This window comes from Perca flavescens, unplaced genomic scaffold (assembly GCF_004354835.1).
Source record: "Perca flavescens isolate YP-PL-M2 unplaced genomic scaffold, PFLA_1.0 EPR50_1.1_unplaced_scaf_5, whole genome shotgun sequence".
In the NCBI taxonomy this organism is placed as follows: Eukaryota; Metazoa; Chordata; class Actinopteri; order Perciformes; family Percidae; genus Perca; species Perca flavescens.
Genome location: NW_021166702.1, coordinates 307,749 through 332,408, shown reverse-complemented (window position 1 = coordinate 332,408; position 24,660 = coordinate 307,749). Strand labels below are relative to the sequence as shown.

The 24,660-nt window shown below is 38.8% G+C and overlaps 9 non-coding genes across 9 annotated transcripts; all 9 read right to left on the bottom strand.

Moving 5' to 3' along the window:
• Positions 1-2,122: 2,122 nt before the first annotated feature.
• trnam-cau (transfer RNA methionine (anticodon CAU)) lies at positions 2,123-2,194 on the bottom strand. Its single transcript has one exon. It is a non-coding gene; the product is annotated as a tRNA-Met (tRNA).
• A 7,831-nt stretch (positions 2,195-10,025) lies between these two features.
• Positions 10,026-10,098, bottom strand: trnam-cau (transfer RNA methionine (anticodon CAU)). Its single transcript has one exon. It is a non-coding gene; the product is annotated as a tRNA-Met (tRNA).
• Positions 10,099-11,742: 1,644 nt separating this feature from the next.
• trnam-cau (transfer RNA methionine (anticodon CAU)) lies at positions 11,743-11,814 on the bottom strand. Its single transcript has one exon. It is a non-coding gene; the product is annotated as a tRNA-Met (tRNA).
• A 2,115-nt stretch (positions 11,815-13,929) lies between these two features.
• Positions 13,930-14,001, bottom strand: trnam-cau (transfer RNA methionine (anticodon CAU)). The gene has a single exon. It is a non-coding gene; the product is annotated as a tRNA-Met (tRNA).
• Positions 14,002-15,558: 1,557 nt separating this feature from the next.
• trnam-cau (transfer RNA methionine (anticodon CAU)) lies at positions 15,559-15,630 on the bottom strand. The gene has a single exon. It is a non-coding gene; the product is annotated as a tRNA-Met (tRNA).
• A 1,229-nt stretch (positions 15,631-16,859) lies between these two features.
• Positions 16,860-16,934, bottom strand: trnam-cau (transfer RNA methionine (anticodon CAU)). Its single transcript has one exon. It is a non-coding gene; the product is annotated as a tRNA-Met (tRNA).
• Positions 16,935-18,151: 1,217 nt separating this feature from the next.
• On the bottom strand, positions 18,152-18,223 carry trnam-cau (transfer RNA methionine (anticodon CAU)). Its single transcript has one exon. It is a non-coding gene; the product is annotated as a tRNA-Met (tRNA).
• Positions 18,224-19,780: 1,557 nt separating this feature from the next.
• Positions 19,781-19,852, bottom strand: trnam-cau (transfer RNA methionine (anticodon CAU)). The gene has a single exon. It is a non-coding gene; the product is annotated as a tRNA-Met (tRNA).
• Positions 19,853-21,286: 1,434 nt separating this feature from the next.
• trnam-cau (transfer RNA methionine (anticodon CAU)) lies at positions 21,287-21,358 on the bottom strand. The gene has a single exon. It is a non-coding gene; the product is annotated as a tRNA-Met (tRNA).
• Between the last annotated feature and the right edge of the window lie 3,302 nt (positions 21,359-24,660).

Below are 24,660 nucleotides of genomic sequence, written 5' to 3'. Positions count from 1 at the left end.
AACAATAGGACATACATTTTTGACTGCAAATGAACAGTCCAAAAACAATGGAGCAGGTGAAATTGCCAATACTTTATTAATACATGTTATCAACACCCTTTAGTCTTTGTCTTATTTCTCTGGCATCATTGATCTTACAATATTGTAACCAGCAGCAAGTGAGTAGGTTTAGGTCTGTGAATATGGGCTGAGAATTTACCTGGGCTGAACTTGTGAACATCATCTTTTGCATATTCACTGTAAAGAGTCATTACCCCTCCCACTGCCAACAATTGTTCCCAAAACAATAGGACATACATTGTTTGATTGGAAATGAACAGTCCAAAAACAATGGAGCAGGTGAAAGTGCCAATACTTTATTAATACATGTTATCAACACCCTTTAGTCTTTGTCTTATTTCTCTGGCATCATTGATCTTACAAAATTGTAACCAGTGAATAGGTTTAGGTTTGTGAATAATGGGCATTTACCTGGGCTGAACTTGTGAACATCATCTTTTGCATATTCACTGTAAAGAGTCATTACCCCTCCACTGCCAACAATTGTTCCCAAAACAATAGGACATACATTGTTTGATTGGAAATGAACAGTCCAAAAACAATAGAGCAGGTGGCAGTGTTTATGATTGATAAATAGCTTATCACTTCAAGTGATTGGCAGATTGAGTGAAATCATGTCATTAAGGGCAGAGCCATTTCACTAAACAATGGATAGTTTGTCAAATGGACAGAGAATTAGACAGGATATAGACTTCATGCAGAACCAAAGCATTGCAGTTAGCAGAGGATGGTTTCATCCATCGACCTCTGGGTTATGGGCCCAGCACGCTTCCCACTGCGCCACTCTGCTCTTAAACAATGTGTGCAAGGGTTGGAAAATCAACACCCTTTACTTTTTGTCTTATTTCTCTGGCATCATTTATTTTACAATATTGTAAACAGCAGCAAGTGAGTAGGTTTAGGTCTGTGAATATGGGCTGAGCATTTACCTGGGCTGAACTTGTGAACATCATCTTTTGCATATTCACTGTAAAGAGTCATTACCCCTCCCACTGCCAACAATTGTTCCCAAAACAATAGGACATACCTTTTTTGACTGCAAATGAACAGTCCAAAAACAATGGAGCAGGTGAAATTGTCAATACTTTATTAATACATGTTATCAACACCCTTTACTCTTTGTCTTATTTCTCTGGCATCATTGATCTTACAATATTGTAACCAGCAGCAAGTGAGTAGGTTTAGGTCTGTGAATATGGGCTGAGAATTTACCTGGGCTGAACTTGTGAACATCATCTTTTTTGCATATTCACTGTAAAGAGTCATTACCCCTCCCACTGCCAACAATTGTTCCCAAAACAATAGGACATACAGTGTTTGACTGCAAATGAACAGTCCAAAAACAATGGAGCAGGTGAAATTGTCAATACTTTATTAATACATGTTATCAACACCCTTTAGTCTTTGTCTTATTTCTCTGGCATCATTTATTTTACAATTGTAACCAGCAGCAAGTGAGTAGGTTTAGGTCTGTGAATATGGGCTGAGCATCTACCTGGGCTGAACTTGTGAACATCATCTTTTGGATATTCACTGTAAAGAGTCATTACCCCTCCCACTGCCAACAATTGTTCCCAAAACAATAGGACATACATTGTTTGATTGGAAATGAACAGTCCAAAAACAATGGAGCAGGTGAAAGTGCCAATACTTTATTAATACATGTTATCAACACCCTTTAGTCTTTGTCTTATTTGTCTGGCATAATTTATTTTACAATATTGTAACCAGCAGCAAGTGAGCATTTACCTGGGCTGAACTTGTGAACATCTTCTTTTGCATATTCACTGTAAAGAGTCATTACCCCTCCCACTGCCAAAAATTGTTCCCAAAACAATAGGACATACATTGTTTGATTGGAAATGAACAGTCCAAAAACAATAGAGCAGGTGGCAGTGTTTATGATTGATAAATAGCTTATCACTTCAAGTGATTGGCAGATTGAGTGAAATCATGTCATTAAGGGAAGAGCCCTTTAGACACTTTCATTTATAGATAATTTGTGAAATGGACAGAGAATTAGACAGGATATAGACTTAATGCAGAACCAAAGCATTGCAGTTAGCAGAGGATGGTTTCGATCCATCGACCTCTGGGTTATGGGCCCAGCACGCTTCCACTGCGCCACTCTGCTCTTCATTATGTGTGCAAGGGCTGGAAAATCAACACCCTTTACTCTTTGTCTTATTTCTCTGGCATCATTTATTTTACAATATTGTAAACAGCAGCAAGTGAGTAGGTTTAGGTCTGTGAATATGGGCTGAGCATTTACCTGGGCTGAACTTGTGAACATCATCTTTTGCATATTCACTGTAAAGAGTCATTACCCCTCCCACTGCCAACAATTGTTCCCAAAACAATAGGACGTACATTGTTTGATTGGAAATGAACAGTCCAAAAACAATGGAGGAGGTGAAAGTGCCAATACTTTATTAATACATGTTATCAACGCCCTTTAGTCTTTGTCTTATTTCTCTGGCATCATTACTCTTACAAAATTGTAACCAGCAGCAAGTGAGCATTTACCTGGGCTGAACTTGTGAACATCATCTTTTTTGCATATTCACTGTAAAGAGTCATTACCCCTCCCACTGCCAACAATTGTTCCCAAAACAATAGGACATACCTTTTTTGACTGCAAATGAACAGTCCAAAAACAATGGAGCAGGTGAAATTGTCAATACTTTATTAATACATGTTATCAACACCCTTTAGTCTTTGTCTTATTTCTCTGGCATCATTGATCTTACAATATTGTAACCAGCAGCAAGTGAGTAGGTTTAGGTCTGTGAATATGGGCTGAGCATCTACCTGGGCTGAACTTGTGAACATCATCTTTTGGATATTCACTGTAAAGAGTCATTACCCCTCCCACTGCCAACAATTGTTCCCAAAACAATAGGACATACATTGTTTGATAGGAAATGAACAGTCCAAAAACAATGGAGCAGGTGAAAGTGCCAATACTTTATTAATACATGTTATCAACACCCTTTACTATTTGTCTTATTTCTCTGGCATCATTGATCTTACAGTATTTTAACCAGCAGCAAGTGAATAGGTTTAGGTTTGTGAATATGGGTTGAGAATTTACCTGGGCTGAACTTGTGAACATCATCTTTTGCATATTCACTGTAAAGAGTCATTACCCCTTACTGCCAACAATTGTTCCCAAAACAATAGGACATACATTGTTTGATTGGAAATGAACAGTCCAAAAACAATAGAGCAGGTGGCAGTGTTTATGATTGATAAATAGCTTATCACTTCAAGTGATTGGCAGATCAAGTGAAATCATGTCATTAAGGGCAGAGCCATTTCACTATAGACACTTCCATTTATAGATAGTTTGTCAAATGGACAGAGAATTAGACAGGATATAGACTTCATGCAGAGCCAAAGCATTGCAGTTAGCAGAGAGGACTTTTCGATCCATCGACCTCTGGGTTATGGGCCCAGCACGCCTTCCGCTGCGCCACTCTGCTCTTAGTAATGTGTGCAAGGGTTGGAAAATCAACACCCTTTACTCTTTGTCTTATTTCTCTGGCATCATTTATTTTACAATATTGTAAACAGCAGCAAGTGAGTAGGTTTAGGTCTGTGAATATGGGCTGAGCATTTACCTGGGCTGAACTTGTGAACATCATCTTTTGCATATTCACTGTAAAGAGTCATTACCCCTCCCACTGCCAACAATTGTTCCCAAAACAATAGGACATACCTTTTTGACTGCAAATGAACAGTCCAAAAATAACGGAGCAGGTGAAATTGCCAATACTTTATTAATATATGTTATCAACACCCTTTAGTCTTTCTTATTTCTCTGGCATCATTGATCTTACAATATTGTAACCAGCAGCAAGTGAGTAGGTTTAGGTCTGTGAATATGGGCTGAGAATTTACCTGTGCTGAACTTGAACTTGTGAACTCATCTTTTGCATATTCACTGTAAAGAGTCATTACCCCTCCCACTGCCAACAATTGTTCCCAAAACAATAGGACATACAGTGTTTGATTGGAAATGAACAGTCCAAAAACAATGGAGCAGGTGAAAGTGCCAATACTTTATTAATACATGTTATCAACACCCTTTAGTCTTTGTCTTATTTCTCTGGCATCATTAGTCTTACAAAATTGTAACCAGCAGCAAGTGAGCATTTACCTGGGCTGAACTTGTGAACATCTTCTTTTGCATATTCACTGTAAAGAGTCATTACCCCTCCCACTGCCAAAAATTGTTCCCAAAACAATAGGACATACATTGTTTGATTGGAAATGAACAGTCCAAAAACAATAGAGCAGGTGGCAGTGTTTATGATTGATAAATAGCTTATCACTTCAAGTGATTGGCAGATTGAGTGAAATCATGTCATTAAGGGAAGAGCCCTTTAGACACTTTCATTTATAGATAATTTGTGAAATGGACAGAGAATTAGACAGGATATAGACTTAATGCAGAACCAAAGCATTGCAGTTAGCAGAGGATGGTTTTTGATCCATCGACCTCTGGGTTATGGGCCCAGCACGCTTCCAGGCCACTCTGCTCTTCATTATGTGTGTGCAAGGGCTGGAAAATCAACACCCTTTACTCTTTGTCTTATTTCTCTGGCATCATTTATTTTACAATATTGTAACCAGCAGCAAGTGAGTAGGTTTAGGTCTGTGAATATGGGCTGAGCATTTACCTGGGCTGAACTTGTGAACATCATCTTTTGCATATTCACTGTAAAGAGTCATTACCCCTCCCACTGCCAACAATTGTTCCCAAAACAATAGGACATACATTGTTTGATTGGAAATGAACAGTCCAAAAACAATGGAGCAGGTGAAAGTGCCAATACTTTATTAATACATGTTATCAACCCCCTTTAGTCTTTGTCTTATTTCTCTGGCATCATTGATTTTACAATATGTAACCAGCAGCAAGTGAGTAGGTTTAGGTCTGTGAATATGGGCTGAGCATTTACTGTGGGCTGAACTTGTGAACATCATCTTTTGGATATTCACTGTAAAGTCATTACCCCTCCCACTGCCAACCCAACAAACAATGTTCCCAAAACAATAGGACATACATTGTTTGATTGGAAATGAACAGTCCAAAAACAATGGAGCAGGTGAAATTGCCAATACTTTATTAATACATGTTATCAACACCCTTTAGTCTTTGTCTTATTTCTCTGGCATCATTTATTTTCTCTGGCATATTGTAACCAATAGCAAGTGAGTAGGTTTAGGTCTGTGAATATGGGCTGAGCATTTACCTGGGCTGAACTTGTGAACATCATCTTTTGCATATTCACTGTAAAGAGTCATTACCCCTCCCACTGCCAACAATTGTTCCCCAAAACAATAGGACATACATTGTTTGATTGAAATGAACAGTCCAAAAACAATGGAGCAGGTGAAATTGCTTAATACTTTATTAATGTTATATCAAATATCAACACCCTTTAGTCTTTGTCTTATTTCTCTGGCATCATTGATTTTACAATATTGTAACCAGCAGCAAGTGAGTAGGTTTAGGTCTGTGAATATGGGCTGAGCATTTACCTGGGCTGAACTTGTGAACATCATCTTTTGCATATTCACTGTAAAGAGTCATTACCCCTCCCACTGCCAACAATTGTTCCCAAAACAATAGGACATACATTGTTTGATTGAAATGAACAGTCCAAAAACAATGGAGCAGGTGAAAGTGTTTATGAAATATTCTTATCTTTGAATATCATCTTTATATTTATTATTGTAACCAACACCCTCCATCTTTGTCTTAACATTTGGATTGGATATTTTTTGTAACCTATGGGCCCAGCAAGTTGGTTTGTGGGGTCCCATTCTGAGCCAACAATTGTGCATCATCTTTTTGTGATATTTTACACTGGGCTGAACTTGTGAACATCATCTTTTGGATTCATCCCACTGCCAACAATTGTTCCCAAAACAATAGGACATACATTGTTTGATTGGAAATGAACAGTCCAAAAACAATGGAGCAGGTGAAAGTGCCAATACTTTATTAATACATGTTATCAACACCCTTTAGTCTTTGTCTTATTTCTCTGGCATCATTTTATTTTACTTATTTTAAAGCATTGTAATTTTACAAGTGAATAGCAGCAAGTGAGCATTTACCTGGGCTGAACTTGTGAACATCATCTTTTGCATATTCACTGTAAAGAGTCATTACCCCTCCCACTGCCAAAAATTGTTCCCAAAACAATAGGACACATACATTGTTTGATTGGAAATGAACAGTCCAAAAACAATAGAGCAGGTGGCAGTGTTTATGATTGATAAATAGCTTATCACTTCAAGTGATTGGCAGATTGAGTGAAATTGTCATTAAGGGAAGAGCCCTTTAGACACTTTCATTTATAGATAATTTGTGAAATGGACAGAGAATTAGACAGGATATAGACTTAATGCAGAACCAAAGCATTGCAGTTAGCAGAGGATGGTTTCGATCCATCGACCTCTGGGTTATGGGCCCAAACGCTTCCAATGCGCCACTCTGCTCTTCATTATGTGTGCAAGGGCTGGAAAATCAACACCCTTTACTCTTTGTCTTATTTCTCTGGCATCATTTATTTTACAATATTGTAAACAGCAGCAAGTGAGTAGGTTTAGGTCTGTGAATATGGGCTGAGCATTTACCTGGGCTGAACTTGTGAACATCATCTTTTGCATATTCACTGTAAAGAGTCATTACCCCTCCACTGCCAACAATTGTTCCCAAAACAATAGGACATACATTGTTTGATTGCAAATGAACAGTCCAAAAACAATGGAGCAGGTGAAAGTGCCAATACTTTATTAATACATGTTATCAACACCCTTTAGTCTTTGTCTTATTTCTCTGGCATCATTGATCTTACAATATTGTAACCAAAAGTGAGTAGGTTTAGGTCTGTGAATATGGGCTGAGCATTTACCTGGGCTGAACTTGTGAACATCATCTTTTGCATATTCACTGTAAAGAGTCATTACCCCTCCCACTGCCAACAATTGTTCCCAAAACAATAGGACATACATTGTTTGATTGGAAATGAACAGTCCAAAAACAATGGAGCAGGTGAAAGTGCCAATACTTTATTAATACATGTTATCAACACCCTTTACTCTTTGTCTTATTTCTCTGGCATCATTGATCTTACAATATTTTAACCAGCAGCAAGTGAATAGGTTTAGGTTTGTGAATATGGGCTGAGAATTTACCTGGGCTGAACTTGTGAACATCATCATCTTTGCATATTCACTGTAAAGAGTCATTACCCCTCCCACTGCCAACAATTGTTCCCAAAACAATAGGACATACATTGTTTGATTGGAAATGAACAGTCCAAAAACAATAGAGCAGGTGGCAGTGTTTATGATTGATAAATAGCTTATCACTTCAAGTGATTGGCAGATCAAGTGAAATCATGTCATTAAGGGCAGAGCCATTTCACTATAGACACTTCCATTTATAGATAGTTTGTCAAATGGACAGAGAATTAGACAGGATATAGACTTCATGCAGAGCCAAAGCATTGCAGTTAGCAGAGGATGGTTTCATCCATCGACCTCTGGGTTATGGGCCCAGCACGCTTCCATCCCACCCTGCTTTAGTAATTTGTGTGCAAGGGTTGGAAAATCAACACCCTTTACTCTTTGTCTTATTTCTCTGGCATCATTTATTTTACAATATTGTAAACCAGCAGCAAGTGAGTAGGTTTAGGTCTGTGAATATGGGCTGAGCATTTACCTGGGCTGAACTTGTGAACATCATCTTTTGCATATTCACTGTAAAGAGTCATTACCCCTCCCACTGCCAACAATTGTTCCCAAAACAATAGGACATACCTTTTTTGACTGCAAATGAACAGTCCAAAAACAATGGAGCAGGTGAAATTGCCAATACTTTATTAATACATGTTATCAACACCCTTTAGTCTTTGTCTTATTTCTCTGGCATCATTGATCTTACAATATTGTAACCAGCAGCAAGTGAGTAGGTTTAGGTCTGTGAATATGGGCTGAGAATTTACCTGGGCTGAACTTGTGAACATCATCTTTTGCATATTCACTGTAAAGAGTCATTACCCCTCCCACTGCCAACAATTGTTCCCAAAACAATAGGACATACATTGTTTGATTGGAAATGAACAGTCCAAAAACAATGGAGCAGGTGAAAGTGCCAATACTTTATTAATACATGTTATCAACACCCTTTAGTCTTTGTCTTATTTCTCTGGCATAATTATTTTACAAAATTGTAACCAGCAGCAAGTGAGCATTTACCTGGGCTGAACTTGTGAACATCATCTTTTGCATATTCACTGTAAAGAGTCATTACCCCTCCCACTGCCAAAAATTGTTCCCAAAACAATAGGACATACATTGTTTGATTGGAAATGAACAGTCCAAAAACAATAGAGCAGGTGGCAGTGTTTATGATTGATAAATAGCTTATCACTTCAAGTGATTGGCAGATTGAGTGAAATCATGTCATTAAGGGAAGAGCCCTTTAGACACTTTCATTTATAGATAATTTGTGAAATGGACAGAGAATTAGACAGGATATAGACTTAATGCAGAACCAAAGCATTGCAGTTAGCAGAGGATGGTTTCGATCCATCGACCTCTGGGTTATGGGCCCAGCACAACTGCGCCACTCTGCTCTTCATTATGTGTGCAAGGGCTGGAAAATCAACACCCTTTACTCTTTGTCTTATTTCTCTGGCATCATTTATTTTACAATATTGTAAACAGCAGCAAGTGAGTAGGTTTAGGTCTGTGAATATGGGCTGAGCATTTACCTGGGCTGAACTTGTGAACATCATCTTTTGCATATTCACTGTAAAGAGTCATTACCCCTCCCACTGCCAACAATTGTTCCCAAAACAATAGGACATACATTGTTTGATTGCAAATGAACAGTCCAAAAACAATGGAGCAGGTGAAAGTGCCAATACTTTATTAATACATGTTATCAACACCCTTTAGTCTTTGTCTTATTTCTCTGGCATCATTGATCTTACAAAATTGTAACCAGCAGCAAGTGAGTAGGTTTAGGTCTGTGAATATGGGCTGAGCATTTACCTGGGCTGAACTTGTGAACATCATCTTTTGCATATTCACTGTAAAGAGTCATTACCCCTCCCACTGCCAACAATTGTTCCCAAAACAATAGGACATACATTTTTGACTGCAAATGAACAGTCCAAAAACAATGGAGCAGGTGAAATTGTCAATACTTTATTAATACATGTTATCAACACCCTTTACTCTTTGTCTTATTTCTCTGGCATCATTGATCTTACAATATTGTAACCAGCAGCAAGTGAGTAGGTTTAGGTCTGTGAATATGGGCTGAGCATCTACCTGGGCTGAACTTGTGAACATCATCTTTTGGATATTCACTGTAAAGAGTCATTACCCCTCCCACTGCCAACAATTGTTCCCAAAACAATAGGACATACATTGTTTGATTGGAAATGAACAGTCCAAAAACAATGGAGCAGGTGAAAGTGCCAATACTTTATTAATACATGTTATCAACACCCTTTAGTCTTTTGTCTTATTTCTCTGGCATCATTGATCTTACAATATTTTAACCAGCAGCAAGTGAATAGGTTTAGGTTTGTGAATATGGGCTGAGAATTTACCTGGGCTGAACTTGTGAACATCATCTTTTTTGCATATTCACTGTAAAGAGTCATTACCCCTACTGCCAACAATTGTTCCCAAAACAATGGACACATACATTGTTTGATTGGAAATGAACAGTCCAAAAACAATAGAGCAGGTGGCAGTGTTTATGATTGATAAATAGCTTATCACTTCAAGTGATTGGCAGATCAAGTGAAATCATGTCATTAAGGGCAGAGCCATTTCACTATAGACACTTTATTTATAGATAATTTGTCAAATGGACAGAGAATTAGACAGGATATAGACTTCATGCAGAACCAAAGCATTGCAGTTAGCAGAGGATGGTTTCGATCCATCGACCTCTGGGTTATGGGCCCAGCACGCCTTCCGCTGCGCCACTCTGCTCTTAGTTATGTGTGCAAGGGTTGGAAAATCAACACCCTTTACTCTTTGTCTTATTTCTCTGGCATCATTTATTTTACAATATTGTAAACAGCAGCAAGTGAGTAGGTTTAGGTCTGTGAATATGGGCTGAGCATTTACCTGGGCTGAACTTGTGAACATCATCTTTTGCATATTCACTGTAAAGAGTCATTACCCCTCCACTGCCAACAATTGTTCCCAAAACAATAGGACATACATTTTTTGACTGCAAATGAACAGTCCAAAAACAATGGAGCAGGTGAAATTGCCAATACTTTATTAATACATGTTATCAACACCCTTTAGTCTTTGTCTTATTTCTCTGGCATCATTGATCTTACAATATTGTAACCAGCAGCAAGTGAGTAGGTTTAGGTCTGTGAATATGGGCTGAGAATTTACCTGGGCTGAACTTGTGAACATCATCTTTTGCATATTCACTGTAAAGAGTCATTACCCCTCCCACTGCCAACAATTGTTCCCAAAACAATAGGACATACAGTGTTTGATTGGAAATGAACAGTCCAAAAACAATGGAGCAGGTGAAATTGCCAATACTTTATTAATACATGTTATCAACACCCTTTAGTCTTTGTCTTATTTCTCTGGCATCATTGATCTTACAATATTGTAACCAGCAGCAAGTGAGCATTTACCTGGGCTGAACTTGTGAACATCATCTTTTGCATATTCACTGTAAAGAGTCATTACCCCTCCCACTGCCAACAATTGTTCCCAAAACAATAGGACATACATTTTTGATATTCAACTGTCCAAAAACAATGGAGCAGAGTCATTACCCCTCCCACTGCCAAAAAATTGATTGTTCCCAAAACAATAGGACATACATTGTTTGATTGTGAAATGAACAGTCCAAAAACAATGGAGCAGGTGAAAGTTAAAACATTTTCGAATACTTTTATTAATACATGTTATCAACACCCTTTACACCTTTTACTTTTTTTATTTCTCTGGCATCATTTATCTTACAATATTGTAACCAGCAGCAAGTGAGTAGGTTTAGGTCTGTGAATATGGGCTGAGCATTTACCTGGGCTGAACTTGTGAACATCATCTTTTGGATATTCACTGTAAAGAGTCATTACCCCTCCCACTGCCAACAATTGTTCCCAAAACAATAGGACATACATTGTTTGATTGGAAATGAACAGTCCAAAAACAATGGAGCAGGTGAAAGTGCCAATACTTTATTAATACATGTTATCAACACCCTTTAGTCTTTGTCTTATTTCTCTGGCATCATTTATTTTACAAAATTGTAACCAGCAGCAAGTGAGCATTTACCTGGGCTGAACCTGGGCTGAACTGAACATCATCTTTTGCATATTCACTGTAAAGAGTCATTACCCCTCCCACTGCCAAAAATTGTTCCCAAAACAATAGGACATACATTGTTTGATTGGAAATGAACAGTCCAAAAACAATAGAGCAGGTGGCAGTGTTTATGATTGATAAATAGCTTATCACTTCAAGTGATTGGCAGATTGAGTGAAATCATGTCATTAAGGGAAGAGCCCTTTAGACACTTTCATTTATAGATAATTTGTCAAATGGACAGAGAATTAGACAGGATATAGACTTAATGCAGAACCAAAGCATTGCAGTTAGCAGAGGATGGTTTCGATCCATCGACCTCTGGGTTATGGGCCCAGCACGCTTCCGCTGCGCCACTCTGCTCTTCATTATGTGTGCAAGGGCTGGAAAATCAACACCCTTTACTCTTTGTCTTATTTCTCTGGCATCATTTATTTTACAATATTGTAAACAGCAAATTTACAATATTGTAAACAGCAGCAAGTGAGTAGGTTTAGGTCTGTGAATATGGGCTGAGCATTTACCTGGGCTGAACTTGTGAACATCATCTTTTGCATATTCACTGTAAAGAGTCATTACCCCTCCCACTGCCAACAATTGTTCCCAAAACAATAGGACATACATTTTTGATTGCAAATGAACAGTCCAAAAACAATGGAGCAGGTGAAATTGCCAATACTTTATTAATACATGTTATCAACACCCTTTAGTCTTTGTCTTATTTCTCTGGCATCATTGATCTTACAATATTGTAACCAGCAGCAAGTGAGTAGGTTTAGGTCTGTGTGAATATGGGCTGAGAATTTACCTGGGCTGAACTTGTGAACATCATCTTTTGCATATTCACTGTAAAGAGTCATTACCCCTCCACCAACAATTGTTCCCAAAACAATAGGACATACAGTGTTTGATTGCAAAATGAACAGTCCAAAAACAATGGAGCAGGTGAAAGTGCCAATACTTTATTAATACATGTTATCAACACCCTTTAGTCTTTGTCTTATTTCTCTGGCATCATTGATCTTACAAAATTGTAACCAGCAGCAAGTGAGTAGGTTTAGGTCTGTGAATATGGGCTGAATCTACCTGGGCTGAACTTGTGAACATCATCTTTTGCATATTCACTGTAAAGAGTCATTACCCCCCACTGCCAACAATTGTTCCCAAAACAATAGGACATACATTGTTTGATTGGAAATGAACAGTCCAAAAACAATGGAGCAGGTGAAAGTGCCAATACTTTATTAATACATGTTATCAACACCCTTTAGTCTTTGTCTTATTTCTCTGGCATTAGTCTTACAAAATTGTAACCAGCAGCAAGTGAGCAACCTGGGCTGAACATGTGAACATCATTTACCTGGGCTGAACTTGTGAACATCATCTTTTGCATATTCACTGTAAAGAGTCATTACCCCTCCACTGCCAACAATTGTTCCCAAAACAATAGGACATACATTGTTTGATTGCAAATGAACAGTCCAAAAACAATAGAGCAGGTGGCAGTGTTTTTATGATTGATAAATAGCTTATCACTTTGTCTTAGTTCTTGGCAGATTGATCTTAAATCATGTCATTAAGGGAAGAGCCCTTTGTGAATATGGGCTTTCCATTTATAGATAATTTGTGAAATGGACAGAGATATTCACAGGATATAGACTTAATGCAGAACCAAAGCATTGCAGTTAGCAGAGGATGGTTTCCCAAAACATAGGACTCTGGGTTATGGGCCCAAATGAACAGTCCAAAAACAATGGAGCAGGTGAAATTGTCAATACTTTATTAATACAAGGGCTGGAAAATCAACACCCTTTACTCTTTGTCTTATTTCTCTGGCATCATTTATTTTACAATATTGTAACCAGCAGCAAGTGAGTAGGTTTAGGTCTGTGAATATGGGCTGAGCATCTACCTGGGCTGAACTTGTGAACATCATCTTTTGGATATTCACTGTAAAGAGTCATTACCCCTCCCACTGCCAACAATTGTTCCCAAAACAATAGGACATACATTGTTTGATTGGAAATGAACAGTCCAAAAACAATGGAGCAGGTGAAAGTGCCAATACTTTATTAATACATGTTATCAACACCCTTTAGTCTTTGTCTTATTTGTCTGGCATAATTTATTTTACAATATTGTAACCAGCAGCAAGTGAGCATTTACCTGGGCTGAACTTGTGAACATCTTCTTTTGCATATTCACTGTAAAGAGTCATTACCCCCCACTGCCAAAAATTGTTCCCAAAACAATAGGACATACATTGTTTGATTGGAAATGAACAGTCCAAAAACAATAGAGCAGGTGGCAGTGTTTATGATTGTATAAATAGCTTATCACTTCAAGTGATTGGCAGATTGAGTGAAATCATGTCATTAAGGGAAGAGCCCTTTAGACACTTTCATTTATAGATAATTTGTGAAATGGACAGAGAATTAGACAGGATATAGACTTAATGCAGAACCAAAGCATTGCAGTTAGCAGAGGATGGTTTCGATCCATCGACCTCTGGGTTATGGGCCCAGCACGCTTCCACTGCGCCACTCTGCTCTTCATTATGTGTGCAAGGGCTGGAAAATCAACACCCTTTACTCTTTGTCTTATTTCTCTGGCATCATTTATTTTACAATATTGTAAACAGCAGCAAGTGAGTAGGTTTAGGTCTGTGAATATGGGCTGAGCATTTACCTGGGCTGAACTTGTGAACATCATCTTTTGCATATTCACTGTAAAGAGTCATTACCCCTCCCACTGCCAACAATTGTTCCCAAAACAATAGGACGTACATTGTTTGATTGGAAATGAACAGTCCAAAAACAATGGAGGAGGTGAAAAGTGCAATACTTTATTAATACATGTTATCAACGCCCTTTAGTCTTTGTCTTATTTCTCTGGCATCATTACTCTTACAAAATTGTAACCAGCAGCAAGTGAGCATTTACCTGGGCTGAACTTGTGAACATCATCTTTTGCATATTCACTGTAAAGAGTCATTACCCCTCCCACTGCCAACAATTGTTCCCAAAACAATAGGACATACCTTTTTTGACTGCAAATGAACAGTCCAAAAACAATGGAGCAGGTGAAATTGTCAATACTTTATTAATACATGTTATCAACACCCTTTAGTCTTTGTCTTATTTCTCTGGCATCATTGATCTTACAATATTGTAACCAGCAGCAAGTGAGTAGGTTTAGGTCTGTGAATATGGGCTGAGCATCTACCTGGGCTGAACTTGTGAACATCATCTTTTGGATATTCACTGTAAAGAGTCATTACCCCTCCCACTGCCAACAATTGTTCCCAAAACAATAGGACATACATTGTTTGATTGGAAATGAACAGTCCAAAAACAATGGAGCAGGTGAAAGTGCCAATACTTTATTAATACATGTTATCAACACCCTTTAGTCTTTGTCTTATTTCTCTGGCATCATTGATCTTACAATATTGTAACCAGCAGCAAGTGAGTAGGTTTAGGTCTGTGAATATGGGCTGAGCATCTACCTGGGCTGAACTTGTGAACATCATCTTTTGGATATTCACTGTAAAGAGTCATTACCCCTCCCACTGCCAACAATTGTTCCCAAAACAATAGGACATACATTGTTTGATAGGAAATGAACAGTCCAAAAACAATGGAGCAGGTGAAAGTGCCAATACTTTATTAATACATGTTATCAACACCCTTTACTATTTGTCTTATTTCTCTGGCATCATTGATCTTACAGTATTTTAACCAGCAGCAAGTGAATAGGTTTAGGTTTGTGAATATGGGTTGAGAATTTACCTGGGCTGAACTTGTGAACATCATCTTTTGCATATTCACTGTAAAGAGTCATTACCATTACTGCCAACAATTGTTCCCAAAACAATAGGACATACATTGTTTGATTGGAAATGAACAGTCCAAAAACAATAGAGCAGGTGGCAGTGTTTATGATTGATAAATAGCTTATCACTTCAAGTGATTGGCAGATCAAGTGAAATCATGTCATTAAGGGCAGAGCCATTTCACTATAGACACTTCCATTTATAGATAGTTTGTCAAATGGACAGAGAATTAGACAGGATATAGACTTCATGCAGAGCCAAAGCATTGCAGTTAGCAGAGGATGGTTTCGATCCATCGACCTCTGGGTTATGGGCCCAGCACGCTTCCGCTGCGCCACTCTGCTCTTAGTAATGTGTGCAAGGGTTGGAAAATCAACACCCTTTACTCTTTGTCTTATTTCTCTGGCATCATTTATTTTACAATATTGTAAACAGCAGCAAGTGAGTAGGTTTAGGTCTGTGAATATGGGCTGAGCATTTACCCGGGCTGAACTTGTGAACATCATCTTTTGCATATTCACTGTAAAGAGTCATTACCCCTCCCACTGCCAACAATTGTTCCCAAAACAATAGGACATACCTTTTTTGACTGCAAATGAACAGTCCAAAAATAACGGAGCAGGTGAAATTGCCAATACTTTATTAATATATGTTATCAACACCCTTTAGTCTTTCTTATTTCTCTGGCATCATTGATCTTACAATATTGTAACCAGCAGCAAGTGAGTAGGTTTAGGTCTGTGAATATGGGCTGAGAATTTACCTGTGCTGAACTTGTGAACATCATCTTTTGCATATTCACTGTAAAGAGTCATTACCCCTCCCACTGCCAACAATTGTTCCCAAAACAATAGGACATACAGTGTTTGATTGGAAATGAACAGTCCAAAAACAATGTAGCAGGTGAAAGTGCCAATACTTTATTAATACATGTTATCAACACCCTTTAGTCTTTGTCTTATTTCTCTGGCATCATTAGTCTTACAAAATTGTAACCAGCAGCAAGTGAGTAGGTTTAGGTCTGTGAATATGGGCTGAGCATTTACCTGGGCTGAACTTGTGAACATCATCTTTTGCATATTCACTGTAAAGAGTCATTACCCCTCCCACTGCCAACAATTGTTCCCAAAACAATAGGACATACATTGTTTGATTGGAAATGAACAGTCCAAAAACAATGGAGCAGGTGAAAGTGCCAATACTTTATTAATACATGTTATCAACACCCTTTAGTCTTTTTCTCTTATTTCTCTGGCATCATTGACAAAATTGTAACCAGCAGCAAGTGAGCATTTACCTGGGCTGAACATGTGAACATCATCTTTTGCATATTCACTGTAAAGAGTCATTACCCCTCCCACTGCCAACAATTGTTCCCAAAACAATAGGACATACATTTTTGATTGCAAATGAACAGTCCAAAAACAATAGAGCAGGTGGCAGTGTTTATGATTGATAAATAGCTTATCATGTCATGTAAAGAGCCCTTTAGACACTTTCATTTATAGATAATTTGTGAAATGGACAGAGAATTAACAAATATAGACTTAATGCAGAACCAAAGCATTGCAGTTAGCAGAGGATGGTTTCGATCCATCGACCTCTGGGTTATGGGCCCAGCACGCTCCCAAAACTGCGCCACTCTGCTCTTCATTATGTGTGCAAGGGCTGGAAAATCAACACCCTTTATTTTTGTCTTATTTCTCTGGCATCATTTATTTTACAATATTGTAAACAGCAGCAAGTGAGTAGGTTTAGGTCTGTGAATATGGGCTGAGCATTTACCTGGGCTGAACTTGTGAACATCATCTTTTGCATATTCACTGTAAAGAGTCATTACCCCTCCCACTGCCAACAATTGTTCCCAAAACAATAGGACATACATTTTTTGACTGCAAATGAACAGTCCAAAAACAATGGAGCAGGTGAAATTGCCAATACTTTATTAATACATGTTATCAACACCCTTTAGTCTTTGTCTTATTTTCTTTCTCTGCATCATTTATTTTTAACAAAATTGTAACCAGCAGCAATATGTGAGCATTTACCTGGGCTGAACTTGTGAACATCATCTTTTGCATATTCACTGTAAAGAGTCATTACCCCTCCCACTGCAACAATTGTTCCCAAAACAATAGGACATTTTTTTTGACTGTGAACAGTCCAAAAACAATGGAGCAGGTGAAATCAATACTTTATTAATACATGTTATCAACAACCTTTAGTCTTTGTCTTATTTCATCATTGATCTTTATTGTAACCACTGTTTAGGTCTGTGAATATGGGCTGAGCATCTACCTGGGCTGAACTTGTGAACATCATCTTTTGGATATTCACTGTAAAGAGTCATTACCCCTCCCACTGCCAACAATTGTTCCCAAAACAATAGGACATACATTGTTTGATTGGAAATGAACAGTCCAAAAACAATGGAGCAGGTGAAAGTGCCAATACTTTATTAATACATGTTATCAACACCCTTTAGTCTTTGTCTTATTTGTCTGGCATAATTTATTTTACAATATTGTAACCAGCAGCAAGTGAGCATTTACCTGGGCTGAACTTGTGAACATCTTCTTTTGCATATTCACTGTAAAGAGTCATTACCCCTCCCACTGCCAAAAATTGTTCCCAAAACAATAGGACATACATTGTTTGATTGGAAATGAACAGTCCAAAAACAATAGAGCAGGTGGCAGTGTTTATGATTGATAAATAGCTTATCACTTCAAGTGATTGGCAGATTGAGTGAAATCATGTCATTAAGGGAAGAGCCCTTTAGACACTTTCATTTATAGATAATTTGTGAAATGGACAGAGAATTAGACAGGATATAGACTTAATGCAGAACCAAAGCATTGCAGTTAGCAGAGGATGGTTTCGATCCATCGACCTCTGGGTTATGGGCCCAGCACGCTTCCACTGCGCCACTCTGCTCTTCATTATGTGTGCAAGGGCTGGAAAATCAACACCCTTTACTCTTTGTCTTATTTCTCTGGCATCATTTATTTTACAATATTGTAAACAGCAGCAAGTGAGTAGGTTTAGGTCTGTGAATATGGGCTGAGCATTTACCTGGGCTGAACTTGTGAACATCATCTTTTGCATATTCACTGTAAAGAGTCATTACCCCTCCCACTGCCAACAATTGTTCCCAAAACAATAGGACGTACATTGTTTGATTGGAAATGAACAGTCCAAAAACAATGGAGGAGGTGAAAGTGCCAATACTTTATTAATACATGTTATCAACGCCCTTTAGTCTTTGTCTTATTTCTCTGGCATCATTACTCTTACAAAATTGTAACCAGCAGCAAGTGAGCATTTACCTGGGCTGAACTTGTGAACATCATCTTTGGCATATTCACTGTAAAGAGTCATTACCCCTCCCACTGCCAACAATTGTTCCCAAAACAATAGGACATACCTTTTTTGACTGCAAATGAACAGTCCAAAAACAATGGAGCAGGTGAAATTGTCAATACTTTATTAATACATGTTATCAACACCCTTTACTCTTTGTCTTATTTCTCTGGCATCATTGATCTTACAATATTGTAACCAGCAGCAAGTGAGTAGGTTTAGTTCTGTGAATATGGGCTGAGCATCTACCTGGGCTGAACTTGTGAACATCATCTTTTGGATATTCACTGTAAAGAGTCATTACCCCTCCCACTGCCAACAATTGTTCCCAAAACAATAGGACATACATTGTTTGATTGGAAATGAACAGTCCAAAAACAATGGAGCAGGTGAAAGTGCCAATACTTTATTAATACATGTTATCATCACCCTTTAGTCTTTGTCTTATTTCTCTGGCATCATTGATCTTACAATATTGTAACCAGCAGCAAGTGAGTAGGTTTAGGTCTGTGAATATGGGCTGAGCATCTACCTGGGCTGAACTTGTGAACATCATCTTTTGGATATTCACTGTAAAGAGTCATTACCCCTCCCACTGCCAACAATTGTTCCCAAAACAATAGGACATACATTGTTTGATAGGAAAATGACAGTCCAAAAACAATGGAGCAGGTGAAAGTGCCAATACTTTATTAATACATGTTATCAACACCCTTTACTATTTGTCTTATTTCTCTGGCATCATTGATCTTACAGTATTTTAACCAGCAGCAAGTGAATAGGTTTAGGTTTGTGAATATGGGTTGAGAATTTACCTGGGCTGAACTTGTGAACATCATCTTTTGCATATTCACTGTAAAGAGTCATTACCATTACTGCCAACAATTGTTCCCAAAACAATAGGACATACATTGTTTGATTGGAAATGAACAGTCCAAAAACAATAGAGCAGGTGGCAGTGTTTATGATTGATAAATAGCTTATCACTTCAAGTGATTGGCAGATCAAGTGAAATCATGTCATTAAGGGCAGAGCCATTTCACTATAGACACTTCCATTTATAGATAGTTTGTCAAATGGACAGAGAATTAGACAGGATATAGACTTCATGCAGAGCCAAAGCATTGCAGTTAGCAGAGGATGGTTTCGATCCATCGACCTCTGGGTTATGGGCCCAGCACGCTTCCGCTGCGCCACTCTGCTCTTAGTAATGTGTGCAAGGGTTGGAAAATCAACACCCTTTACTCTTTGTCTTATTTCTCTGGCATCATTTATTTTACAATATTGTAAACAGCAGCAAGTGAGTAGGTTTAGGTCTGTGAATATGGGCTGAGCATTTACCTGGGCTGAACTTGTGAACATCATCTTTTGCATATTCACTGTAAAGAGTCATTACCCCTCCCACTGCCAACAATTGTTCCCAAAACAATAGGACATACCTTTTTGATTGCAAATGAACAGTCCAAAAACAATGGAGCAGGTGAAAATGAATAAATAGTTTATCACTTTTAGTGATTGGCTTATTTCTCTGGCATCATTAGTCATTAAAATTGTAACCAGTCAAATTGAAAAAACAATTTAGACAGGATATAGACTTAATGGCAGATCCAAAGCATTGCAGTTAGCAGAGGATGGTTTTGATCCATCGACCTCTTTATGGGCCCAAAACAATGGAGCAGGTGAAACTCTGCTCTACTTATGTTTGCAAGGGCTGGAAAATCAACACCCTTTAGTCTTTTCTTATTTCTCTGGCATCATTTATTTTACAATATTGTAACCAGCAGCAAGTGAGTAGGTTTAGGTCTGTGAATATGGGCTGAGAATTTACCTGGGCTGAACTTGTGAACATCATCTTTTGCATATTCACTGTAAAGAGTCATTACCCCTCCCACTGCCAACAATTGTTCCCAAAACAATAGGACATACAGTGTTTGATTGGAAATGAACAGTCCAAAAACAATGGAGCAGGTGAAAGTGCCAATACTTTATTAATACATGTTATCAACACCCTTTAGTCTTTGTCTTATTTCTCTGGCATCATTAGTCTTACAAAATTGTAACCAGCAGCAAGTGAGCTGTGAATTTGAGCCCTGGGCTGAACTTGTGAACATCATCTTTTTTGCATATTCACTGTAAAGAGTCATTACCCCTCCCACTGCCAACAATTGTTCCCAAAACAATAGGACATACATTGTTTGATTGGAAATGAACAGTCCAAAAACAATGGAGCAGGTGAAAGTGCCAATACTTTATTAATACATGTTATCAACACCCTTTAGTCTTTGTCTTATTTCTCTGGCATCATTAGTCTTACAAAATTGTAACCAGCAGCAAGTGAGCATTTACCTGGGCTGAACTTGTGAACATCATCTTTTGCATATTCACTGTAAAGAGTCATTACCCCTCCCACTGCCAACAATTGTTCCCAAAACAATAGGACATACATTGTTTGATTGGAAATGAACAGTCCAAAAACAATAGAGCAGGTTGTTTATGATTGATAAATAACTTATCACTTCAAGTGATTGGCAGATTGAGTGAAATCATGTCATTAAGGGAAGAGCCCATTTAGACACTTTCATTTATAGATAATTTTAGACAGGATATAGACTTAATGCAGATCCAAAGCATTGCAGTTAGCAGAGGATGGTTTCAATCCATCGACCTCTGGGTTATGGGCCCAGCACACTTCCGCTGCGCCACTCTGCTCTTTTGTTATGTGTGCAAGGGTTGGAAAATCAACACCCTTTACTCTTTTTTTTCTGGCATCATTTATTTTACAATATTGTAAAATAAATGATGAATAATCGGGTGGGACAATCAACACCCTTGTCCCACTCTTTTGGATAAAGAGCCCATGTTGGACCACGCTCACCGCACCCTGCAGGCCAAGCCCAAACCCGGGGAACGCCCACGCCCAATAATCGCCCGACTTCACTATCATACAGACTGTGTTGACATTCTGCGGCGAGCTAGAACCCAACAAAGAATAAAGGTCGGCGATATGGCTATACACATCTTCCCTGACCACACCGCGAAGACTGCTCGTGCCCGTGCCGCCTTCAATGACATCTGCCGCCAGCCGTGAGATACCGGAGTTACGGTATGGCCTTCTTTACCCGCTCGCCTCCGTGTTACATATGATGGTACCGTGAAAGAGTTTGAATCACGGAGGACGCCAGAGTATATATCAAGTCATTGGCCAAGTAAGAGATCTGGTAACTTTTCACGCAGTTTTGCCTCCGTGGGAGTGGAATGGACAATTACGATCTTTTTATTCAACACACTAAGTTCTTTGTTACAGTTGATATGTTCATGGGTGCCGTGTTCTTTATTGTTGTATGCCGCAGGAGCCCGTCTTAAGCTTATCTGTTACCATTAGGCAAAAGCTGGTAGCCTTGTCCTTAGGGAATTTACTCCTAGTGGAGTTAGCACTGGTTTCTCCATCGTTTGGGGATGGGGTCAATGTAAGTGCTTTGATGAGGGTGGTAGGGGTGGGGTTAATGTTTGGCTTGTTTAGCCAGCTAGTGTATGTGTGTATGTTTAGCGTTTTTTTTTTTTTTTTTTTTTCTTTGTTTTATTTTATTTTATTTTTTTTTTCTTCTCTTCTCTCCTTTCTGGGGTGGTGTTCTGCATTCATCTACGGCTCTTAGTTAATACTCCATAAATGTCTACTACCACTGGCAATTCAGGACCCACTCTTAGAGGTTCACATATTAGGCTTGTGAGCTGGAACATCAAGGGTTTGGGAAGCCCCATTAAAAGATCTAGGGTACTTACTCATTTGAAAAGGCTTAATGCGGACATAGTGTTTCTACAAGAAACCCACATGCGTACCACAGACCAGGTCAGGCTGAAATGCCCGTGGGTCTCTGAGGTGTTTCACTCCAACTTTAACTCTAAAGCCAGAGGGGTTGCCATTTTGTTTGGTAGATCAGTTCATTTCTCAACTTCTCAATTGATTTCTGATGAAAATGGCAGATATTTAATCATTTCAGGCACGCTGTTTCACATTCCTGTATTACTAGTCAATATCTACGCCCCAAACTTTGACAACCCAGATTTTATGAATAAGGTATTTGAACGTCTCCCTTCTCTACATGATAACCTCCTTATCTTTGGAGGACATGAACTGCGTTATTGATCCTAGGTTGGACCGCTCTTCTCCCAAAATCTTGACTCCTTCAATAATGTCCAGAACGCTCTCTGACTTCATGGCTGGGAATGGTTGCATTGATCCCTGGAGATTTTACAACCCTACCATCAAGGAGTATTCCTTTTTTTTTTTTTTTATGCATAAATCCTTCTCTCGGGTTGATTATTTTTTCATTGATGCCAAACTTATCTCCAAGGTGTCTACAATTAAATATCATCCAATAGTTATCTCTGACCATGCCCCACTCTCTTTGGATATTCAGCTCTCTCCGCAACCCCGATACTCCTCACCGTGGAGGTTAAATACTCTGCTCTTATCTGATGATAAATTTATCTCTTTTATTGCATCTTCAATTGATTATTTTATTATGATCAATCAAAACGAGGCTGATCCTATTTCTTGTTCCCTGCTATGGGAATCCCTCAAAGCATATTTACGGGGTCAAATAATTTCTTACTCTGCGCATTTATGTAAAACTCGTATTGCCAAACTTCAAGAGCTGTCAACTAGATTGGACAAATTGGATCAACAACTAGCCACTTGCCCCTCCCCTAGCTTGCTCAAAGACCGTGTTGATTTACAGACTGAATTCGATCTTATTACGACCACTGAGGCAGAGCGCCTTCTTTTGCGCTCGCATTCCACATATTATTAGCATGGTGATAAGGCAAGCCGGCTCCTAGCCCATCAGTTGCGTCGCCAGGCTGCCTCACGTATGATTCTTCAAATCAAGGATCCCTCGGGCACACTGCATACTGATCCTAATGCCATTAACTCAGTATTCTGCTTATTCTATTCTTCTCTGTATAAGTCTGAGTCCTCGCCTGACGCTTCCGAAATGGGTGCTTTTTTAGACAGCCTCGACTTTCCTACTGTTAGCCCACATGTTACCAAGAATCTTGATCTGCCGCTAACAGTTGATGAAGTCAACTTTGTTATAAACAACATGCAAAATAATAAAGCCCCTGGCCCTGATGGATTCCCAGTGGAATTTTTAAACGATTTCAGTCTAAATTGGCCCCGATATTGCTTTCTGTATATAAGGAATCTCTGCAGGTTGGCTCTCTCCTCCCTACTTTGAGACAAGCATCCATCAGTCTGCTGTTAAAGAAAGACAAGGACCCCGACCTCTGCAGTTCTTACAGACCCTTGTCTTTGCTAAATGTGGATGCTAAAATGCTTGCTAAGGCTCTGGCCAGCCGCTTGGAAAAATTTCTTCAAGCCATGATTTCAGAAGAGCAAACTGGCTTTATAAAGGGCCGTCAGTTATTTTACAACGTCCGCACCCTTTTTAATATAATGTACTCAAAACATTCCACTATAACCCCAAGTGGTCATTTCAATTGACGCTGAAAAGGCATTCGACAGGGTCGAATGGAACTTCCTGCTTGCCGTACTTAACAAATTTGGGTTGGGTGATATGCTCATTTCATGGATACGCCTTCTCTATACTTCCCCACAGGCTAGTATCTCCACCAATTACATTCAGTCTGCTTATTTTCCTTTATTTCGAGGCACCCGACAGGGCTGTCCCTTATCTCCTTTACTCTTTGCGCTGGCCATTGAGCCTTTGTCTATCTATCTGAGATCCTCCTCCATTTTTTCTGGTATATCACGTTTTGGAATGGAATTTAAACTTTCCCTTTACGCGGACGATTTGTTGTTATATGTCTCCGACCCCGGCCGTTCTGTTCCAGTTATTTTGTCCTTTATTCAGAAATTTGGCTCATTTTCTGGTTACAAAGTTAATATCTCCAAAAGCGAATGTTATCCTGTCAATTCCTGGCGTGTCAATTGAGTCAGTCTGATATCCCCTTCAGATTGTGCCCTTAGGTTTTCAGTACTTAGGGGTTAG